The sequence below is a fragment of the Crotalus tigris genome, unplaced genomic scaffold (genome assembly GCF_016545835.1).
Source record: "Crotalus tigris isolate CLP2741 ecotype Arizona unplaced genomic scaffold, ASM1654583v1 scf7180000024290.1160143, whole genome shotgun sequence".
Lineage (NCBI taxonomy): Eukaryota > Metazoa > Chordata > Lepidosauria > Squamata > Viperidae > Crotalus > Crotalus tigris.
The window spans coordinates 91,244-115,479 of NW_024100463.1; the positions used below are offsets into that span (position 1 = coordinate 91,244).

The 24,236-nt window shown below is 37.9% G+C and overlaps 1 protein-coding gene across 5 annotated transcripts in view; it reads left to right on the top strand.

Moving 5' to 3' along the window:
• Positions 1-1,676: 1,676 nt before the first annotated feature.
• Positions 1,677-24,236, top strand: part of CCDC148 (coiled-coil domain containing 148) — a 182,949-nt gene continuing 160,389 nt past the window's right edge. For 2 of the 5 annotated variants that reach the window (XM_039323961.1, XM_039323964.1), the window contains exon 1: positions 3,507-3,564. The gene's annotated coding sequence lies outside the window, so the exon portion shown is untranslated. Of the gene's footprint in view, positions 3,058-3,505; positions 3,565-24,236 lie in introns of those variants that run through there. The other 3 variants (XM_039323962.1, XM_039323963.1, XM_039323966.1) reach the window with 3 other exon arrangements.

Sequence of the window (24,236 nt, forward strand, 5' to 3'; positions counted from 1 at the left end):
TTATCTCATTTTAGTAATGCTTAGTCTTTAGCAGACAGGAAGAATATACTGCTTGCCAAACCTTTTGCTTTCTTTTACTAATTTCTATATAACTATTATAAACATCCATTTAAATGTGCTGGCACTTGTAATCCTTCCTCAGAAGACAAACATATCAATTATAAAACCTTACATGTGAAAGAAGAATCCAGAATATATCATTAACAAAACATATTACTCTATTCCCATTATCACCATGTATTGAGCAAAGCAGCTATAAATATTTTGCAATATTTATTTTCAATAGGTTATCCATAAATGTTATTTACCATATGACAGTGTGAACCTTTTGAAGCTTAAAAATATAATCACTTCATCAAAATAACTGCAATACCTGCTGAGGTGCAGAACATCCTGTCTAACTTTTCTGAGTAGATACCTTTTAATTAAATGTAATAGCCAATTCACTATGTCCTATTTACAAAAACTGCCCCAAACATGTCAGAACAGCAGCCTATATGATATGCTCTGGGACTTGCTTTGGCAGCTACTGCTATAGTTTCTTCATTACTGAAGCATTGTAATTATTTCCTTTCATCTGCCAGGCTTCTTTTTTTAAAGACAAACAGAAAAAGTCTACTTTTAGACCATGTCCAGACACGTAGATGATTCCCCTTTACCTACAGCTAAACTATTCTGCTTCAAACTTTTCAACATGTTTTTATCTCCTCCAACCTAACATATCGACCTAAGCACCCCCATCCAAATATCAAATTAAGTGGTGTTGGCAGCTCAAATAGATGAACAGTCTCAACCCACAGAATTATTAGATGCAAATCTGGGAAAAGATATGTTGGCAATTGTTCTGTCCCACTGCCCTTCAATGTGATTTCAAATGATAATTGACACGCCCAGTAATTTAGCTGAACCACACAATTCTTTCTGGCCCATCATTAGGAAAACACAGTTTCTCTATTGGTTAATCTGATGAGTATTATAAGAGGTGGGGGTACTTGCAGCTCAGTTTTAACAAGAAGAGGTTCTAATACTCTCTAAGCACTCCACAAAGATACCATCAGATTAATTTTCTGGCACCGGCATTTAATATAAAAGCCATAAAACATTCCTTAGCACAATGCAGATTTAATATTTTCCCCTCATTCCACTCTCTCAGAATCTCCCAGTTTTCCCAGCATTTAGTTTCCAAAGCTCTGCTTCAAAACATGTAAAAGAATACTACAGCACTAACCTGGATTATGTTAGAATAAAACTTGACATGTTTGAAAAGGAGTAGTTAAGCAAGCTGTACCCTTGGTAATGGGGATAAGCCACAGCAATCATTCTTGCCTTCAAAACCAGTCTTCAAGTAGAGCATTGTGACTAGAATCTAACCTGATCCTACGTAATGCATGTAGTACAGATAGTTCTCTCACACATTCTCTGCAGTAGTCAGGCAGAGATGCTAGCTGCTATATAGATGGTCCGGTGACCTTTGAAAGCTTGGACACAAGGAACCGATCTATTGCAGCTGGCTTTCAAGGCATTCCTCACATTCCTGCCCTATCTAAAAGCTCCAAGAACAAGAGTCCCCCCCCCCAACCAATTAAACTCACAGGCACACACACCTGCCTCTTAATCTGTCCAGAGCACCAACAGCTTCCATCCACACACACACACACACACACACACACACACACACAGCTGTGTTATATACTCCTCAAATATGTAGCCAGAAGTAGGTTGGCCCCTTGCTCATTTTGTCTTCTCCCTACAGAGCAACTGCAGAGGGGCAGTAGTTGAGGTCTCCTGAGAGAAGACACACTAAAAGCTCTCCATGGATTTGCTCCCCCAACCCGGTTGCAAGTAGCTCTAACAAGCAAATGAGAGAAAATGCAAGACTGGGCAAGGTTGGGTGAGGAGAGGCTCAGCAGGTTAAGAGAGAAGGAATCAGAGGGCCAAAAAGGGGGGAAACTTGCTAATAGGGAATCAAGAGGACTGGAATCAGCCTTTTTAAGAAAGAAAAAGACTAAAGAAGCAGAAAATTTCTACAGTGGCAACCTGGGAGAAGACAGAGATGAAGGAAGGAGCAAAGACTGTAACCATTTAAGACGTACAACTAGCCAGGGAAAAACTGAAAGGGTTTATGTAGTAACATGGTAGGTTTAAGAAATGAAAAAACTAGAGAAGAAACTAACAGAATGCAACATTTGTAAGATAGTGAACATTTTCACAGAAATATATTCATTTTAATTCAAGGACAAAGCTAAAAAGGGGAGCAATGCATTTAAGATATTGTTCACTGGGTGAAGGACACTGGGTAAGCCTCGCTTAAAGAGAAGGGACAGTAATCTTTAGAAGAGAGAATAATACTATATAAAAATGTAGTTTTTAAGGAAGCAGCTTTTGACGATTCTGAGGAACAGCGTTTAAAGAGGAAAGATAGAAAAGGCTAAGTAAAATGGCTAAGTAAAAGCTAGGAGAAAGGTATTTTATGGCACTCAAATATGCAAGGGCAAAGGAGACAAGGAATAAAGACTGGGAAATCTGCATAAAGCAAGTTGATAAATAAAAAAGGGAGAATATAGGTGGAGCCCCTTTACAGAAAGAAACAGACAGGGAAAAGACAGAAATACAAATATTTAGAGTGCAAAGCAGATTTTTCTTTTTTACCACACAAGCAAAAAGATCTTGAGAGGATGCCTACTGTATGAGGAATAAAAAAAAAAGGGGGGGGGACCCTAAGCAGCAACCGCGAGAGGGACTGAACAGAGAAGGAAGGCACAGGCGAGCAAGGAAAAGGTGGTGACTAAAGAAAAAAGAAGTAATGTGCTTATTAGAGGGGGCACTATTATTGGAGTTGGACAAGTTTCTTTAAAAAGTGGGGGGGGGACAGAAATCTGAGAGAAGCAGCGTAAGGCGGGAAGGAAAAGTTAGCAGGAGACGAGAGGAGCGAGCTAATCCATCGAAGCAGGAGGAAGTGGAGGGGCAGGTAAGCAAGGAAGAGCGGCGGGGACCGAACGAGGAAGGCTAGGATCAAAAAAAGAAGCGCTGACTTCCACCTCCTCAGCGGGATCTCCGGTAGGCCGTTCCCTCCGTGCCCCGCTGCTCTTCGCCCACCGCAGCTCTCGGGTGCGGAGCTATCGGCTTCTCTCCCCGCTCCGGGAAAGAAGCCGGGAAGGGTCACTCACCGCGTAGACTGAGCCAGGAGCCCCTCCCCCGCAGGCGCTGGGTCTTCGTGGGCGCAGAGGGGCCGCGACCACCCCGCCGGGAAGGGCCCTACCCCGGGGTGTCCATGGTAGTGAGACTAACGTGCCACAGCCGAGCAGCACAAATCCTTCCTCCACCTCCCTCGCAGGCTCTCCTCCCGCTTCTTCCCGCCCCTCGCACCCCCGCTTCTCCTCGTTAGACGTCAACAAGGCGCCCTGCCCTATGCCTCGCTCAGATTGGCGGAGGGCGGGTCAGCTCAGATCCCGATTGGCCGCGGCCTCGTGTTAAACTGGCCAATGGCTCCCGCACCTGCGGTTGCTAAGGTTACCGATGCTGTGAAGAGACCGGCCGAGGGCTAGGGAGCTGCAGTTCCTTCAGGCGAGGCGGTGTATTTGCGTCTTTCGGGGGCGGGAGGGCGGGGGGGGGGGTTGTCGTGTGTTTGTATGTACGTGTGTATGCGAGGGACTAATATGTGGGAAAGAGATGGAATGGAGGAACGGGCAAAATGGCTATACGGTATAGGAAGGGAGGATTCTAGAAGCACTTGGGAGAAAAACTTGATTTAGCGCATCTATGTCCTAAGTAAACCCCACTGGTTTTAGTGAGATTTGCTTTTAGAAATAATGCCAGTGGAATTACAGTGTTATCTTTTTATTTTTATCTTTCTCTTGTTTGCTCATGCAAATTCTAGCTTCCAGAAATATTTTTTAAAGCTAGTCACATTCCCTCCTAATTGTTATGGGGGGAAAGGGGGGGAGGTGAGATGTTATCATAGGGCACTAAACTTAGTTTTCTGGGGTTCCCTTAATTACTAAAATTTGTATGGCTGCTTTTCAACAAATGTGCAATGAATGTTTACTGCAACAACTTCATCACTTTTTATTCTTAGTTGGCAATATCCTAATAAAACAGCTTTGCCATCTTAGATTTGAACCTTTTAATATATATTGAAATTAGTTTAATTATTGCTGTGGAGTTAAAAGATGTTATTTTGAATACATGTATTACAAGATAAATATATGGATACAATAAATTATTACTTTATCTGGGTACTGACTCTTAAACAACATATTCCTGAAACATTCTGTTGCATATGGATCAACTCCCAAGTGCAGATTTTTAGCATATTGAATCTTTTATTTCTGACTATATTGCAATCATTGCTAAAAGCTAATTATTAAGTGGGCAGCTGTATGTAACAGTTACAGTGTATGTGTGAAAGATAATTGCATATGTGAATACTTAATAGGTCATCTAAGATGTTGGAACAGTATTTCACATGGTGCTTGCTAATAAGAGATCTTCAGTTTATAAGAATATTGGCGTGTGATAGGACAATTCGTGATTAAACTAGCACTGCATTTCTACTCCTTAATGTTCCTGATAATTATGAAGCAAGATTTTAAATGTTTCTGAATGTGTGGAGTTGCAGCTGTTTTACATACATTATAGTTATATCCATTCTGAGATCAATAAACTTTCACAAGTTTTTTTTTAAAAAAAACAAACAAACCAACAACATGGGGAGGGGGTGCTTGTGTAAAAATGAGTAAGAATGAGGACACTTTGTGTTTATAGCAAAAGTTTCAGTTAGCATTTCTACCCTTCCTTTGCACATAGTAATTATTTATTTTATTTATATGCCACTGCGATATGATTGTCAGCTTCCGTGCAGTAAAATTTAAAGGATCCCTAATGTGATCAAAAGATAACAATAAAAGCCAAAAAGTAAAATCAATAATGTGAAAACAAAAGTAAAGAAATAAAAGGTGGCATGGTTCTTACATGAAAATAGAAAATGCCCTTTCCAATCTATTTTTGAAATCTTCCCGAAGATCAACAAGAAGGATGCTGACCTGACCTCCATTAGGAATCATCAGTGTTGTCACAGAAAAGCAAAATCCTCTAACTTCAGCCCTTCTCACCTTTCGGAAGTGTGAGATCAGAAGTGGGTCAGATTGATTCCAGCTACAATAGGCAGTCCTGCGGGTACCCAGTGTCAAGCTATAAAAACCTTTATAAATCAATACAAGCACCTTAGATTGTACCTGGAAACTAATTGGCAAACAATGCAGGGCCAGCAGAATCAATATTAAATATTTTCAGCTGTGAGAGCGAGTGAGTTCATAGGCTGCTGCATTCTGGACTAGTTGCATTTACTGAGTAGTAAATGCGATTAAAGGGCTATTCAGAACTATGCCACAGATTAGGGCTCTGCAAAGTAGCCATGAAGACCTTGAAAAAGATATTCAAGTGCCCCGATCTACACTATATGAATCATAGTGATACTCTATGGCAGTGAAAATTGGACGTCAAAGAAGAAAGATAGGAAGAGTATTGATGACTTTGAACTTTGGTGTTGGAGAAGATTTGAGAATATCATGGACAATCAAGAAAACAAACTGAGGGATCATTGAACAAATCAATTCAGACTTGTCACTCAAGGCATAAATGAGCAGGCTCAAATTATCCTACTTGCGACACATTTTGCAAAGATTCAACTCTCTGGAAAAGATTCTAGTGGTGGAAAATGTAAAGGGAAAGAGAAGAGGATGATCAGAAGCAAGGTGGATAGATTCAGTTACACTGGTGAATGTCTACCTGGTTGAGAGACTTGAAGGAACAGGTTAAGGATAAATCATGGAGAAAAATCTAGCTATGTGGTCATTAGGCACACTAACTTGATGGCACACTATCTTTTAAAGGAGCAGCCCTATGTAAAGTGTGCTGTAGTAGTCCAGCTTAATAGTAATGAGGGCATATGTTATTGGAGCTAGTTCCTCCGATATTGTGGTGTTATATTTCACACAGCATTAAAGGCTTTCCAGCCATGGCCTCTACCAGCTGTTCAGGCAGGAGTCATGAGTCCAGAAAAATCCCCAAATGCTCTTTTGCCCATCTGGAGATGATGCTGCTGTCATCAGAAAAATCTAATGTACAAACAATAATTCTGTCTAACCTGGGTTCCACTTCAGTCTGTTTTTACCCCTCCTGGCCCTTACAGCCTCCAGACACCAGGACAGGACATCAACAGCACAATCTGCAGGGGTGGTATAAAGTTGGGTATCATTAGTGGGCTGATAACCTCTCCCAGCATTTTTATTATAGGATTTCTTTTATCCTGCCTTTATTATTATTTTTTTTTAAAAAAATAATAACTCTAGGTGGCGAACATACCTAATACTTCTTCCTCTTCCTGTTTTCCCCACAACAATAACCCTGTGAGATAAGTTGGGCTTGAGAGCAAATGACTGGTCCAGATCAGCTTCTGTGCTTAAGGTGGGACTAGAACTCAGTTTCCTGGTTTGAAGCCTAGCGCTCTAACCACTAGACCAAACTGGCTCTCTATTCATTCTGTTCTGTTTTGTGTAGCTGCTAAAAACGCAAGGGAAAGAGAATCAAATCCTGCAGCATCCCACATTGCAGAATCCCAAATTGAAACAGACTGAAACAACCCACTGAGGAAGGGTGGAACTACTTCAAAACAATGGTTCCAATCCTCAGCCCCTCAACAGTTTGCCTCCAGAAATCGTGGGCGCTCCATCACTGGAGATTTTTAAGAAGAGGCTAGACAGTCCCTTGTCTGAGAAGGTATAGGTTCTCCTGCTTAAGCAGGGGGGGGGGTCTGGACTAAAAGACCTCCATGGTCCCTTCCAGCTCTATTCTATTATTATTATTATTATTATTATTATTATTATTATTATTATTATTGTTATGGATCATTGCACAGTCAGCCAGATGTTCAGACTGGATTTGGCATTTTGTCTACCTATCGAGTCTTTACCCAGGACCTGGGATAGGCAGAAGTGGATGTTTGATGGTATTACAGATATCGTCACAGGATGGAAGCAGTTCCTAGTAAAGCCGCCTTTTGCAATTGACTAATAGCGAATTTGTCAATGCCAATGGTATTCAAGTGGTGCTCCAATTGTTTTGGGATTGCACCCAAGGAGCCTATCACTATTGGTACAGGCTCCTTGGGTGCAATCAATATTGTTATTATTGTTATTATTGTTATTATTGTTATTGTTATTATAACATGGTCCATTAAGATACCATAATTCATGGTATTGAAAGCCACTTAAAAGGTGTAATGCAGGCATGTCAAACTGCTGGCCCATGGGCCAGATGTGTCATACCGAAACCGCGCCCACCCCATTGCCGCGTCACGTGATGTCACGAGTTTGACATGCCTGGTCTAATGTGATGGACTGTCTAACAGATCCTGAGAAACAGGACTATGGGGCACTCTAGGAATGGAGGCGGTTGGTGCAGTGACAGAGAAGGCACTATCTCCGCATCGCTTCAACCCCTAGTTTTTAGTCTGTACTTAACTTTTGTTATTTTCATATTAATACTTTAATTGTAATAAATCACCCAGATTTGCTTGGGATAGCGAGATGCATGGTATATAAATTTAATAAAGATGTTTGAGTCCAGGAGAAGGGGAAAACATCAGAAAGAGACTCCCATCTTAATTACGTTAAGAATAAGTTAAGGTGGAGAATTCCTTTGTAGGCTTTCAAGATTCTTTACATTACCATAAAAGGAATCAAGACTTTTGCAGAAGTCCAAGCGGGTCTTGTTTCTTGAGTTTGCCTGCCTTGTAGAGCTTCACAAACAGAAGCACAAAGGAAGCACTTTCCCCAATTAAGTCTTGGCACTAATCATCCAAGAGAACAATCAATGCATTCAATGTCCTGCATCCAGATATGAACCCTATTGGAGAAGGGCACAAATCATCTGCTTATTCTAAGTTGTCTACACTTCTTTCTGAATAATCATACCTAAGTAAGAGAGGTTAGTGATTGGACAATGGTTATCTAAAATCCCTGAGATGAACATTTCAGAAGATAATGTACTACTGCCTCTCTTCCTAATATCCAAGGTATGCAGTCGCAACTGTAGCATGGAAGGACTCTAGACACCCAGACGGTTCCATGTCCTGGAGTCATGTGATCGCCATTTGTAACTTTCCCAGCCAGCTTCCAACAAGCAAAGTTCATGGAGGAAGTCAGATTCGCTTAACAATCACATGATTTAGTTAATGACTACAATGATATGTTTAACAAGTTTTCAAAAAAAAAAAGTCATAAAATGGGGTAAAACTCACCTAACGATTGCCTTGCTTAGCAATGGAAATTTTGAGCTCAATTGTGGGTCATAAGTCAAGGACTACCTTTACTTATGATATGTTGCCTTGAGGTAATTAGCTCTATTTGGGATTCAATGTATCTGGGGTACTGATGTTCTGTCTTTTTTGCACTGTTTTGGAGTTCCCTGTTTTCCTATCCTGGACTGGATATCTACAAATACAGCATTATTACTGCTGGGGTATGAGCCACAACTCTTCCTATTCCTTATAACATAATTGGTTTATAAGATAATTCAGTAGTTTTCCTATTATCATTTAGTAAATCTTTCTGTAGGAGAGATTCCAGGCAGCAATTTTGAAATGAAATAAAAGCTTGTGAAACTATTTCTCAAGTTTCAGAGGGCAAGAGCAGACAAAACATAACAAAACATCCAGTCTTGACTGTTTTCAGATTAGTTATCTCATGACCCTTCAGACTCAAAATGGAATGTTATGACTTAAGAAGTGAAGTTTCAAAGATTTCTTGTGGCATATACTTTCCTAAGAGTTTCTGAAATGTCATACCGTACTTTTAAAGTGAATAAGAAAAAACATATCTCACCTAGATTTGGTTTGGACTTTGGAGGGTTCAGAATGAGCATAGCTTCCTAAATGATCCAATTTTAAGTGCAGTCCTATTTTAGAGAATAGATGATGATTGTATTATATTTAAATTTATGGTTTGGGTTTATTCCATTCATGTAATTATGTATAGTAGTTTGGGTTTCTATCATTCCAGCTTTAGTTGAGCTAATCACTCTTGAAATGGATTTCCTTGCATATAATAATTTGAAGATTGATCTGAAGAATCAGTTTGATAATATTTTCCTCTTTCCTCTATCTCCATCTTCTGTTTTGTTGGTTGACTATAATTCATTTAGAGGTGCTACTGAGGCTTTATCATAAACCTTAAGGTAAAGACCTTCAAGACCTAATTATAGCTTAAATGTATAACCATTACTGAATCCAATTTTTCTATAATATATTGTGCCCTAGGTTGGTGCTGTAGCACACAAATAGAAGCTTGTTATATGATTAAAAACATCTTCCTTTGAACCTGTTAACTTCTGTAAAAAAAGTTCAGATAATAGTGGAGTATATACAGCTGACTCCTGAAAACCTGTGCTAGTATATTGGTCAGTTTTGTAGGAACATCTATGGCTGTTCAAAAGTTCAAAAATACCAAAAATCATTTTTTTATATATATATTTATTTTGCTCAAGACAAGGTTAAAATACAAAAAAAAAAAATCCAAAAGAAGACAAAAAAGAAAAGGACAAAAAAACACAAAGCAATCAAAACATTTTAAAAAGTGCATAAAAAACCACATATACACATATTATTCCCTCTAATAGAATATTGATTAATGCATTAAAATTATTAATGAAAATTATATACCTGTTTGCACTATAGTTGATCAATTAGGCCATAGTGGTCCTTCAGCAACTGATATTATCGAGTAGTGACAAGATATTAAAAGACAGATGTGCATGGTATGTGATCCGACTAGCACTCCTTAAGCCAGATGAAAATGTGATTTATCTCATCTGAACTCACATATAGACATGGTTTAATTATGTTTTATTAAAGATGGGGGGAGCTATGGATCATGACTGTAAGACATGGGAAAGTTATTTTATTATTTTCCCCACATTATAATCCCAGTGAAAATTATAATTTCCCACTGAAATTTGTCTGTATTAGAAAATAGCAACTTTGGGGGCAAGGAATTAAAACCTTGAATCTTAACCCTTTCTTTTTATAAAAATAAAAAGGACTACTGCAATGCGCTCTACATGGGGCTACCCTTGAAAAGTATTCGGAGACTACAGTTGGTCCAGAATGCAGCCGCGCGAGTGATAGTGGGTGCTCCTCGATACACCCACGTTACACCTATCCTCCGTGAGCTGCACTGGTTGCCTATTGGTCTCCGGGTCCAATTCAAGGTGTTGGTTATTACCTTTAAAGCCCTATATGGCTCAGGGCCAGGCTATTTGTGAGACCGCCTACTACTTCATAGTTCCCCACGTCCGGTTAGATCCCACAGGCTGGGCCTCCTTTGGGCCCCGTCGACCAAGCAGTGCCATTTGGCGGGGCCGCGGAGGAGGGCCTTCTCTGTGATGGCGCCCACGCTTTGGAATCAGCTCCCCCCGGAGATTAGGACCGCTCCCACCCTGTTGGTCTTCCGTAAGCTACTTAAGACCTGGCTTTTCCGGCAGGCCTGGGGTTTATAAAACCATACCCCTGGATGATTGTTTTTGTATTGTTGTTTGTTATGTTTTATGTGTTTTTTATTGTTAGCCGCCCAGAGTCCTTCGGGAGTGGGGCGGCTTATAAATTTTAAAAATAAAATAAAATAAATAAATAAAAATACTATTTAAAATTTTGGAAAAAAAAAACCTTTAAAACATATAGAGCAGAGGTCCCCAATCTTTTGGGTACCAGGGACCGGTTCCGTGGAGAAAGGTTTTTCTGCGACCGGGGGTTGGGGACCCTGCCTTAAGCAACTTGTTTCTTTCAGCAAGTAGGATGATGTTTACCACAGGGAACCTGAAAAAGATCAACTATCAGATGTTTTTGAATGCAAAATAAGAGGACACAATTTTATTCTTTGCTTAAAGCATTAATTTAATTAATTAGTCCTCTTTAGGAATACCTATGAACACAAAGTTATATAGAAATAAATTAGAGATAAATTCTCAGTAAGTGGACTCAGATGTTAATGTTTTTCCAATTTCTGAGAAGATTAAAAGCATGATGAGTTTTGTGTTGGATTACTATAATAAAATACTGTAGATGTTTAATCGTTGTATTTGTTAACCAAAAATACAGTATCTGGACCTTTGTTCTTTTTTGTTGTTTTCATTAAGTGTTCATCAATGGGTACTTCCTGACCTTTGTAATAGTTTAGGGTTACATCTAAACTTTTGTGAGGGTTTACCTTTAAAGATTGTTAGGCATAAAATTTCACTTTTTTTGCTTCTGGGAGGATGTCATCATGTTTATTACTTTATCTTAGCAGAAAATAACTTAGTACATGCCAAATGACAAATTTATTTTTAAAACATATTTATATTGCCTTTTAATAGAGTCTTGGTGTGCCTGAAAGATAAATATAATTTCATCAAGAATTTATTAGAACTTTGGGAATGAAACTTGTATATGCTTAAGATGAAAAGTTACACTGATGGTAGATATACCATTCTGGGCAAGTAGAACACTATCAGTTAGTGGGGTCTTTCTCTCTTTCTCTATTCAGAATAAGCAAGTTGCAGCAGTAAGAAGTCAGTCGACACATTTGTATGACATGGTATCAACCAAGACAGTTTAGCCATGAATGTGCCAGTGATGCCTAAGTATCATGGATACAAATCATCCATCCATAGTTTATTTTCAGTGACTATTTCATAAAATCTGGTGCTATGGCAACATCTTGATAGAATGCATTAGAAAGAGAGTTAGTGGTTTGTTTTATAAAGCATCAGTTTAATTTGAGGTTAATATTTTTCTTTAAAAATAAATGAGGACATTGTGAGATCAGAAAAGTGTTCAGTTTCAGGAATTCCTTACAATTATTTTTTGTGAACAAAAAAGTGGGCATTATGTCATATGTTTATTACATACCACTTAAGTGTAAAGTGTTTTATATGGAATTTCTGGAGAAAGACAGATTCTAAACATAATCTATACCCCTTCAACAATTAGCTGTAATCGTTAATTTGAGACTGACTTTCAAGAACCTCTTTACACTCCATAACTAGCAGCTTTGAGGAAAAGCCAGGTCTAAATCACTTCTGAAATATCAGCAGGGACAAAATCATCTCTGTCACTAGAGGCAAGCTATCCTAAATGAGTGGGATCATTATAACTTCCATCTCATGTAAGCAGAAGCAGCATTTAAAATTTTGTTTGCAGTTGAACTTCTCTATGCCCAGACGTTCACTCAAGTATTTCAGATTTAATCTTATTCTTTTTGAAGTTGGGGAATACTGAAGTTCAGGATTTAAGTCATGTAATCTCTCCTTGTCTGGATTACATAATGCAAATGAAAGCAGAAATGGATTGTATATTGGGAAAGGAGGTGATAACATGGAAGAAAGGAAGGTTTTGACAAAGAATCAGATTGTGGACCTCAAAGGAAATCTAGAGATGAACTGTGCATTCTTGAATTATCCTACATCAATCTGAACTTAACTTCTTTTAGCATATTTAATCCTTTTAACATTTAACACTTTAGCATTATTAAATCTTCACAATAAATAGCACCAATATATTGTTCAGATTACTTTTAAATAGCTGTTTTACTATCCCTATAAATGTACAAACTGTGCATTGTAATTTAAGATTGCTGTCTTAAAGCTTTACAATTCATTCTTTGGTTATCGTACTGAAAATATTACTAGATTCTGTTCTCCAAGTTGCATAGAAATGATTTGGTGCTGAAAAGTCAAGGGAAACAAATAGCTGAGACTGTGAATGGGTTTATACTTCTGAGTATGATATGTGAATCTAATTTGTGAGTGTTTGCGCTACTAAAATGAATGTGCATGCACCACCATCTTTTTGTTGTAGCAGTGATCTAATGATCTTCTGGGTTATTGGAAATCCAGCAATCTTCTCTGATGTCCTTGCCCCAACTCCAAATTTCAACTATTAAGTGAAGCTGATAATTCCTTCCCTCCGTAGGCCTTCTTCCAGAGCATCTTTAAACTTCTTCCACTACCCTCCGCATTAAAGAATAGCTAATATAAAGTGCATAGCATTTTCTGATATAGGTGATGAGAATGTAATTGCAAAAAGAATGCCATCACATCAATATGAGCACTTATCCACAAGCATTTATTCTTGAAAGAATAAATGTAACCATTGTTGCTACTGCTTGTCTAACCCCAAGATAAGGACAGCGTTCTACGGGTATGGACTGCTAGCATGTAGAAACGTAAACAGAACAGCAGGTAAAGATTGAATGGGGTGGGTAAACTATGCACTATGTTCCAGTTACTCCTATTTAAAAAATCCTGCAAGAATTTTCACCTTTGTAAACTCCTCTATTTTATTTTTAACTATTCTTCTAATCATAAAAGAACTTTTTTTCAACATTTATTTGTATTTCAATTTATATGGGTTGCCCTTCTCAATTTCATTTTTCTTGGTGGGTAATAGCAATTAAAGATAGATGGGGAACTCATCAAATTTGTGGATGACACCAAGCTGGCAGGAATAGCCAACACTCCAGAAAACAGGCTTAAGATACAGGAGGACCTGGACAGACTTGAACACTGGGCGCTATCTAACAAAATGAAATTCAGTGGTGAAAAAAGTAATGTACAGGTATAGTATAGGGGGTGCCTTGCTCAATAGTAGTAACTGTGAGAGGGATCTCGGAGTCCTAGTGGACAATCACTTAAATATGAGCCAGCAGTATGCTGCAGCTGCCAAAAAAGCCAACTCAGTGCTGGGCTGCATTAACAGAGGGATAGAATCACGTGAAGTATTAATACCACTTTACAATGCCTTGGTAAGGCCACACTTGGAATACTGCATCCAGTTTTGGTCACCACGATGTAAAAAAGATGCTGAGACTCTAGAAAGAGTACAGAGAAGAGCAACAAAGATGATCAGGGGAGTGGAGGCTAAAACATATGAGGAACGGTTGCTGGAATTGGGTATGTCTAGTTTAATGAAGAGAAGGACGAGGGGGACATGATAGCAGTGTTCCAATATCTCAGGGGCTGCCACAAAGAAGAGGGAGTCAAGCTATTTTCCAAGGCGCCTGAAAGCAGGACAAGAAGCAACGGGTGGAAACTAACCAAAGAGAGAAGCAACCTAGAACTGAGGAGAAACTTCCTGACAGAACAATTAACCAGTGGAACAACCTGCCTCCAGAAGCGGTGAATGCTCCAACACTGGAGGTTTTTAAGAAGAGACTGGACAGCCATTTGTCTGAAATGGTGTAGGGTTTTCTGCCTGAGCAGGGAGTTGGACTCTATGACCTCCAAGGTCCCTTCCAACTTTATTATTATTATTATTATTGTTGTTGTTGTTGTTGTTGTTAAGATGCCATATAAAAACATACATGTAGTCCTTGATTTATGACCTTAATTGATCACAGAATTATGTTTATAAATTATGCCAGTCATAATGCAGAATCATCACATGACTGAGGTGATTTTATGATGTTTGTGGCAGTCATTAAGCAAATCACCATGGCTGTTAAGCGAATTTGCAGACATTAAGCAAACACCACAGTCATTAAGCAAAGCTATTGACTGCAATGGGCGGTTTTTGCTGAAAACCAGAAGTAAATGTCAGTTTTCCACAAAAAGACTTATCAATTGTGGTCACTTGACAGTGGGATGCTGCAACTGGCCATAAATGTAGGCCAATTGCCAAGTGCCCAAAAGGCTATCACCTGACCATGGGGAATTGGCTGCCAGAACTTGTATGTACTGAGTCACGAGTACCTTTTGGAGGATTTGTTGTAACTTTGAACAATCGCTAAGTGACTGATACATAGGTTTAGGACCATCTGTATAACAATAAAAATAATACAAATTTGCAACCAAGGGGAAAAAACCCACAAAAATCAGCATAACTGCTGCATAGGCTCTGTCACATACAGTATACAGATCCACAAGCTCAGTGACACAAGCCATGTCTTTGAAAATCAGGGCCAATTTAATCTCCAGAGGGTTGATGTTTCAAGCTGTGGGTGCCCTCCCCTCCCACTTTTTTTTGTAGTATGGGAAGGAGTAGGAAGTAGGAGTGCTTCCACTCCTTCCCATATTTCCATGCGCTCTCTGTAATATTATAGCCTCCTGCTGCTCACACTCAAAGGTTTGAGGATAGAAGGTTTAATCCCCTTTATAATATACTTAGAGCTGAGGCTGTCTAACCATTGTGCTGCAACCATCCATTTTCTGTCCTTAGTGATTGCTTGGGTAGAGAGGGGAGCTAAGCAGCAAGCCTTTGGAGACTGCATGTTGTATGCTCTAACATTATTTTAACCTGTTTGAATGGGAGAGAGTTTAGCTGGACAGATTTCTAATTCCCTGCATCTTATTTTTTAAATCAAAGTTTCTTTGGCAGCTGTCCAAGCTTCTGATACTTAAGAGACTAATCTTAGTGATGTACAAACTTTACTTAAAAGATCAATCATTTCATGATAGAGAGCTCCATCTGTACCTAAAGATAACTATGTTTATAGAAGGGTTAGGCATCAAACACTTAATTGTCTCTCAACTCCAGAAAAAGTAATGTTATAACCAGTTTCAATCAGAAACATTCAGCAGCATGAGATAACCATTATAGCAATCACAGTCCACAGCAAATGGTTCTGATAGCGATTATTGTGTCTACACAGCTACATACCTGTCCTTTAATATTTGCCTCAGAGGTATATTGGGAATATTAATAGAATATTGAGGAGGCCAAGCATATAAACTAGGAACTGAATCCTGAAATAAGAATTCTGGTAGACATATTTATAAAAAAAAAAATCACAAGCACTTCTCTGTGTCTTCCAGGTCTTGTCAGCCACAAAACTGTTGAAATCAATGACTGCTTTCAAACTGGATTCAGTCACAATGCTGAGGCAGTTTTGTTCTTGCTGTTTTGCAGTCAGCTGGAAATGAAATTAAATGACAGTTCTACATAGCACTTAGTATAGATCTATATTATCTGCTAGCTCTTTTGAAATGTCTATGGGCAAGATTCTTCTCCAGATCTTACTTAAGAGTAATTCTATTCAGCAATGATTCACACAAAACCACTTCTTTAGGGCTTCTGCCAATGGCTCACAGTTGAGCAAGGCACGGCTTTAGTGATGTATTGCCTGCTAATTGCTCCTTTGTCACTCTCCTCTCTCGTTCTTTCTCCTCCTTTCTGAAATAATGCTAGTTAGCTATTAAAGATAAGGAGAAAAAAATAGAGCAGAGCCCAGTTAATTTGGAAGATTGACATTGAGTTTTCCCCACTCTTAAATTGAACTATACCTTCAGGTTTTATTTTGACACAACTGCAGTCTGTCAAGATGCGTAAAACTTGTGGTCATCAGTTTCCATCTGAACCAGAACTAGGAAAGCAGTCTTGGAATGGTTTCCAGTTCTGTTTGACGAAGTCTTCATGCAGTTCGTTCATTAAAACCTGTTGATTTATTCTGGAAAGAAAGAACATGCACTTATATAAGAAGAGGAGTTGCATCTTTATAGCTACCCTGCAAATTTTCTGCAACCATCTTTACAGAAGTTTGTTGTTTACAGAATGTTCACATGTGCAAACAGGCAGGTTCAGAGATAGTCAAAGTTATCATTTGCAAAGCCTAGAGCTAGCTTTCATCTCCTGTGTATTTTTTTTATTCCTGCTTCACATTATTCCCCAAGTAAATCTATTTGTGGAAGCTCTGTATCCAGAAACTGAAAGGAGGGAGTTAACCAATGGTAAATTTTTCAGGACTGTAGTTAAGGTAAGCTAGCATAAAATATATAATAATTTTAGGCTGTCATTAAAACTTTCTGCTTCACTCCAATTTGGGCCTGGTCTGGGTTCAGATTATGTATTAATCTTAATGAAAATGTGGTTTATCTCATCTGAACTCACATGTAGACATGGTTTAATTATGTTTTATTAAAGATGGGGGGAGCTATGTATCATAACTGTAAGACAAGGGAAAGTTTTTATTATTTTCCCTACATTATAATCCCAGTGAAAATATAATTTCCCACTGCAATTTGTCTCTATTAGAACATAGCAACTTTGGGGGTAAGGAATTAAAACCTTGAATCTTAACCCTTTCTTTTTATAGAAATACTATTTAAAATTTTGAAAAAAAAACCTTTAAAACATATAGAGCAGGGGTCTCCAACCCTTTGGGCACCAGGGACCGGTTCCGTGGAGTTTTTTTCCACAGACCAGAGGGTACATGGTTTTGGGTGCTTTGCTTGTTTGTGCGGACTGGTTGCTGGCATGCCCCCCTCCACAGATTGGGGGCTGGGGAGCCCTGATATAGAGTACTTACATGGAATGCTTATCAATAGCCAACTTAATACATGTTATGTTGTTGTATGACATGCAGCATCCTTATAATTTGGGTTGTGTTTGCACAACATGTTAGGCTAAAGTTTGGTCACCTTATTTTTAATTCATTGTGCATGCAACACTAGATCATGTAAACATAAGCATTCACTATATTACGTTGTGCTGTTTCCAAGACAAGGAAAGCGAATCTTTTTTGATGCATTAGTTACATTCTGTGTTACAGCATAACCTTTTCTAAAAACAAGCTAGAAGAACATACACAGTAATGGAAGAATCAAAGTTAGAACCCCGTTGAGCATTAATTTCTCTCTAGCTTCAAACTGTTGGTAATTAGACATCACTGTAGAATCAAAACAGGGTTTCTTCTTAACAGCTCTGTATGACAGTATTCTTGTCCCAATTATATCCTTTTAATTTCCTCTTCCTTTTATTGGCATTTCCCACATGTCTGCTTAGTTTGTCTCTCTTTCACATTTATAGACATATTTCTAAAGAAGGCTAGTAATTTGAATGGTACACAAAAATAAATAGAGCCGGAGCTTCCGGTACGAGGCGACGGCGATGGCGGCTATCTTTTAGCCGTCCAGCTGGGGAAGTGTCAGAGCCGCGGAGCACAGCGCGCATCAGCTGGCCCGCGGCTCGGAATTCCCTTCCCGGGCAAAGGGAAGGGACAGAGAACGCAGGAATAGAGGTAGAACCCCTAAACCCCCTCTGGATTTATTTCTAGAGGGGGTGAAAGGAGTGTTCCCTCGGAGCTCCTGCTGATCTCCGCCTCCCAGCTGTTTTTGCTTCCTAGGAAGCAAAAGAAACCGCCGCTTCTATCTCCGTGTTTATAGTATTTTGGTGAGTAATTTTTAAACGGACGGAGCAGTTTAAAGGATTTTTGTTATATACTTTAGGTGTTTATTTTTTTATTATTTGATTTTTACTATTTTTCCTCCTTTTCTTTGTTATATTAGTGAAAGGATTTAAGATGGCGTTTTGAAAGTGTCGGAGTTTTTTTTTTTCCTTTCCCTTTTGTTTTACTTTCCCTTTTTAAGGATTGGCTTTTGCTTTTGCTTTTTGCTTAGAATTTTTTCTTTTGAATTGTTTGTTCTTTTATCTTTTATTCTTTGGATTTTCTCTGGATTTTCAAGGACTATAGTTTGTCTCTTTTTAAATTCTTTTTCTTTTTCTTTCCTCCTCCCTTCTTGTGTGGAGGGGAAAGGGAAGTGAGAACTGCGCTTTTTAAAATGGCTTCAAAGAGACAGCAGCCTGCTTCAATACCTAAGGTTGTTTCTTCTCCTATAACTTCCACTGCACAATTACAACAACAATCTAAACATGTACCACCGGCTCAGCCACCACCCTCCCCCCCTCTGCCTGGACTTTCAGCACAAGAGGTCAGAGGCATAATGGGAGAGATTGTAGTTCAAATGAGAGAGGAAATGAAGCAATTTGCCTCACAGATTAAATCAGAAATTAAATCTGATCTTAAAGAAGAGATAACGGGGATAAAGACTAAATTGCAAGAAAATAATAATGATTTACGACAAGATATACTTGCAGCAGTTTCAGGCTTGGCTACTGTGGTGGTTAAGCTCGATGCAAGGCTTGAGGAAGTGGAAAACAAAGTTGATTCCTTTGATGATAAAATTCAAGATGTGGAAAGGAAGGTGGAGTCCTCACAAGAAGATATTTTGATGTTTCAGTACAGACAGATGGAGTATGCCCTGAGGATTAGAGGCCTCAAGGAAGATATGAATCAAGATTTGGTGGAGGTGGTCCTTACTGATCTGGCAGTGGCCTTGGATATGGATAAAGGAGAATTACATAGAGAAGTGGAAAAAATTTATAGACTTAACTCCTGGATTGCTAAGCAGAAGAATTTGCCTAGAGATGTGGTGATTTATTTTACAAAGAAGTCCCTGCGGAATGAGATTATACAAGCCTTTTACAACAAAAGATTTCAGATTGCTGCCCAAGATGTTATCATTCTAAAGGAAATCCCATCCAAAATTTTAAGAAGCAGGAAAGACTTCGCTTTTTTAACCAATGAGCTCAAAGCTAGATTGATGCCATTTAGATGGGAAATTCCGATGGGTATTGTTTTGAGCCATGCGGGGACACGCTACAGATTGAATACAGTTGACAAAGCTAGAGAGTTTTATACTTCGGTCCTGGGTGCAGGCTCAACTCCATCTGGTCAGAAATCTCCGAGTGGCAAGGAAGTCGAGCAGCAATCTGAGGCATTAGGTTTGGTTTCCGCTGGGATGATACAAGCTGAAAGGCAACGCCAGATGGAGGTTAAAGAGCAGAGGATGACTCGTGCAGCTTATAAGCGTAAAGAGAAGGAGCAACGTAAAAAAGAGCCTAAAGAGAATTCTTCTGGAAGTGCATCATCGCCGGTGGGAGGAGCAAGACCCAAGAGTTATGCAACACATGCAGCTCTTTCAGATCTTGATGGTGTCTTCTCCAGGCTGCGTGCCAAGGGAGATGGCAAAGTTTTTGACCTGGAATGTTAATGGATTGAATTCTCCTCAGAAACGGAAAAAAATCTTTTATTATTTGAAGCAACATACCAATGATGTTATTTGCTTACAGGAAACTCATATTTTACTTAAAGATCAGAAATATTTAGTCAATGCTCGTTTGGGATCTCATTTTATATCTTCTGCTCCTGGGAAGAAAGGGGGAGTTGTTATATATGTTAAACAAAACCTACCAGCTTGTCTGGTAGAATCAGATCCCCAGGGGAGATATGTGATGATTGAACTTGGTATATATGGTAAGAAAGTACTTATAGTGGGACTTTATGCTCCAAATCAACAACAGGAACAATTTTATAAGCAGTTACATCAAAAAATAACATTGCTTGACTATAGATCAGTGGTATTAATGGGTGATTGGAATGGCGTCTTAGATATACAAAGGGACAAGAAAGGTTCCTCTCCTTTTCTTAAACAAGCAAGGTTACCTAAAGCTTTTTTTGATATGAAGGAAGACTGGGAATTAAGGGATTATTGGCGGGAATGTAATCAAGAGGAGAGAGATTTCACTTCTTTTTCTGATAGACACCAATCTTTTTCAAGAATTGACTTTTTTTTGATTACTACGGATTTGTATAATAAAGTAAAGAATGTAAAGATTTTTCCTAGATCACTGACGGATCATAGCCCAGTTTGGATGGAGCTGACTCAAGAGAAAGAGGAAAGGAGATCCTGGAGAGTTAATGAAAATTTGTTCAGACAAGAGAAGAATGTTCAAAAGTTAAAGGAGTGTTTAAAGGACTATTTTGCTTTGAACATGTATAAGGGGACTTCAATGTCAATGGTATGGGATGCAGGTAAAGCATTTATGCGTGGTGTTTTGATAAAAATGAATAATTGTCATAAGCGGAAGCAGATGCAGAAACGTAGAGAACTTGAAGATGAAATTAAATCAAAAGAAATGGCCTTGAGTTTAAATCCTTCTGATGAAAGTATTAAAGAATCTGTAAAGTTACTAAGGTCACAATTTAATATGTTGATAGCAGATCAAGCGGCAACCAATTTATTGTTTATGAAACAAAATACATTTTGTAATGCTAATAAGCCTGGGAGATGGTTGGCTTATCAATTAAGAAAGAAACAGAGACAGAGAATAATAGAGAAAATAAATTACAAGGGTAAATTAGTTTCTCAGAAGGAATTGATTAAAAAATCTTTTTTGGATTATTATCAAAAGTTATACAAATCTACTAATGTGCAACTGCTAGATATAAATAAATATCTAGCTGAGGCAAGTTTTCCTAAACTGACTGAGGATCAGAAACATGAAATTAATGGCTTAATTACTAAGGAGGAAATTGCCTCAGCAATTCAACAATTGAAACTAGGGAAAGCACCGGGTACGGATGGGTTAACAGCTGTTTATTATAAAGCTTTAATGGAGGAGATGATCCAACCATTAAATGATCTTTTTAATGGTATCTTACAGGGTTTAGAGATTCCTCCTTCATGGCGTAGTGCTTTTATATCATTGATTCCAAAGGAGGATCAAGATCTTACTTTACCAAAAAATTATAGGCCTATATCTCTTTTAAATGTGGATTATAAGATATTTGTAAAAATCTTGGTAAATAGGCTTATGAGGGTGGCGCATCATCTTGTGCATAAAGATCAATCAGGGTTTATAACAGGAAGGTATATGAAAAATAATGTTAGACAAATTATTAATCTATTAGAATATTTAGACAAGAACAACCAAGTTTCTGCAGGGCTCATATTTTTAGATGCTGAAAAAGCATTTGATCAATTGAATTGGCATTTTATGCTAAGAGTAATGGAAGAAATGAATTTTGGCGAAAAGATATTACAAGCTCTTACGGTAATATATCAAAAACAAATGGCACAACTTATTGTTAATGGAGGTTTGTCGGAGGTTTTTACAATAGAGAAAGGTACTAGACAGGGGTGTCCTTTATCGCCATTGTTGTTTGTTTTAACACTGGAAATATTATTGATCAAAATTCGAGAGTCTCAGGAAATTAAAGGAATAGAAGTTAACAAAAAAGAATATAAGTTGAGAGCTTTTGCGGATGACTTGGTTGTTACTTTGTCGCAACCTGATTATTCTGCAGTAAACTTATTACAGTTGATTCATCATTATGGTTTGGTTTCGGGTTTCAAGATTAATGTAAATAAGACTAAAATCTTACCTAAAAATATGTCTAGTCAGGAGAAGCAGATTTTGGCTAACTTGACGGGTTTTGAGATTGTTAATAAGGTAAAATATTTGGGGGTGATGTTGTCTGTTTCTAATGTAAAATTATTTAAAAATAATTATGAAAGGTTGTGGGTCAGGGTACAGAAGGACTTGAAGAATTGGGAGAAGTTGCAATTATCCCTCATGGGAAGAATTGCAGTGATAAAAATGAATATTCTACCCAAGTTTCTTTTTTTGTTTCAAATGTTACCGATTTTGAAAAATGAGATTAATTTAAGTGAGTGGCAGAAGGGTCTTAATAAATTTATTTGGGCAGGGAAAAAGCCAAGGGTTAAGTTTAAAATTATGCAAGACTTCCGTGAGAGGGGTGGACTTAAGGTACCAAATTTGAAATTATATTACGATGCGGTGGTTTTAACACTAATCAGTGATTGGGTAAATTTGACAAATCCTGAGATACTTCATTTAGAGGGATGGGATTTACTTTATGGGTGGCATGCCTATTTAATATTTAATAAAAAAATGGACTGGGTCTTTAAATCTCATATTTTAAGAATTTCTTTACTTAGGATTTGGAGAAAATATTATAAAAGTGATTTTAAAGTTCCATTATGGGCTATACCTTGGCATGCGATAGAAGGAATAAAAAGAGGAGTAAAAATGGACATGGTGTCTTATAGTCAGTTACTTAGATGGGATGGGCAAAACTGGCAGTTAAGAATACGGGAAGATTTAGCGCAAGAAAATATTATTTATTCCTGGTTTCAATATAGGCAACTAGTAGATAAATGGAAGGTGGATTGTAAATTGGGTTTTCTTAGAGAAGATGGAAATCTTATTAAGCAAGTTAAGGATCAAAGACAAACCCATATCAAGAGAAAAGGAGGTTGTATTGATGTTAAATTTGATTACAGCCGCTAGGCTGTTAGTAGGACAATATTGGAAGAAGGAATCTTTGCCTACATTGCAGGAATGGTTTCTTAAAGTAGCTTATCTGGCGGAAATGGCAAAGATTTCGGCTTTCTTAAAGCAACAAACGCAAGAGAAGTTCCTTGCTGTTTGGGACAAATGGATAAAATTTATACAATTTAGATTGGGTATACAAAAATATCACATAGCTTTTTTATAAGTTTTATTTTTATATATATATATAGATATTTTTTTTATATATATATAAATATAAATTTTTTAATTTAATTTTTTATTTTTATTTCTTAATTTTTAATTAAGCCTATATTCTGCTCTGGGAAGCTCAGGGGGGGGAAGGGAGGGTTTTTGTGAGGGGTGGGGGATGGGTTTTTTTTTTTTATTTTTTTATATATGTAATGTTTAGTTTCTTTTTTGTATATGTTGTCTTTTGTTTTGTATTGTTTTTGTTTTTTTGTAAAATTTATAAAACTTTCAATAAAAAAAAAATAAAAAAAAAAATAAAAAAAAAAAATAAATAGAGCCGAGGTGGCGCAGCAGTTAGAGTGCAGTACTGCAGGCCACTTTAGCTGACTGTTCAGCAGGTCAGCGGTTCAATCTCACCGGCTTAAGGTTGACTCAGCCTTCCATCCTTCCGAGGTAGGTAAAATGAGGACCCAGATTGTTGGGGGCAATGTAAATATATATATACATTGCTTACTGGTGTACACCGCTTAGAGAGTGCTTGCACTTAAAGCGATATATAAGTCTCATAAATAAATAAATAAATTATATGATCTATGAATATTGTAGGTGGATGTCACGTATATGTACATACATACATATGCACACCTATATGCAAACATACATTCACCCACAGTCCTATGCCTAGATAAAACTGTTTCCTAGCAATATATTGCATAAAGTCCTGACTAGTAATTTGTATTTATATTCATGCCTTCTGTGTGCTTTGTAATGGAACAATCTTTCTCTCTCTTTTTCTCTTAATAGTGAGGGCATTGATTTATTGCACTAAATAGAAAAAGTGTTGCTACTTCATTCTCTGTCTCTCATGTCTGTAAATAGTAAAATTAGGGTCACCTTTTGCCAATATTATTCTTCCGATTTAGATATCACTGGTTTTTTTCCTAAAATTATGTAGTAATTTGCACCTTAGGGTGTGCTTTTTTGTCTCTTACAGAGGTTTATATTTTAGAAAACAAAATAACCCAAACCTCTCCCTGTGCTGTTATTCTTTACAGCTCATATGTTTTTATAACAGGAAAAA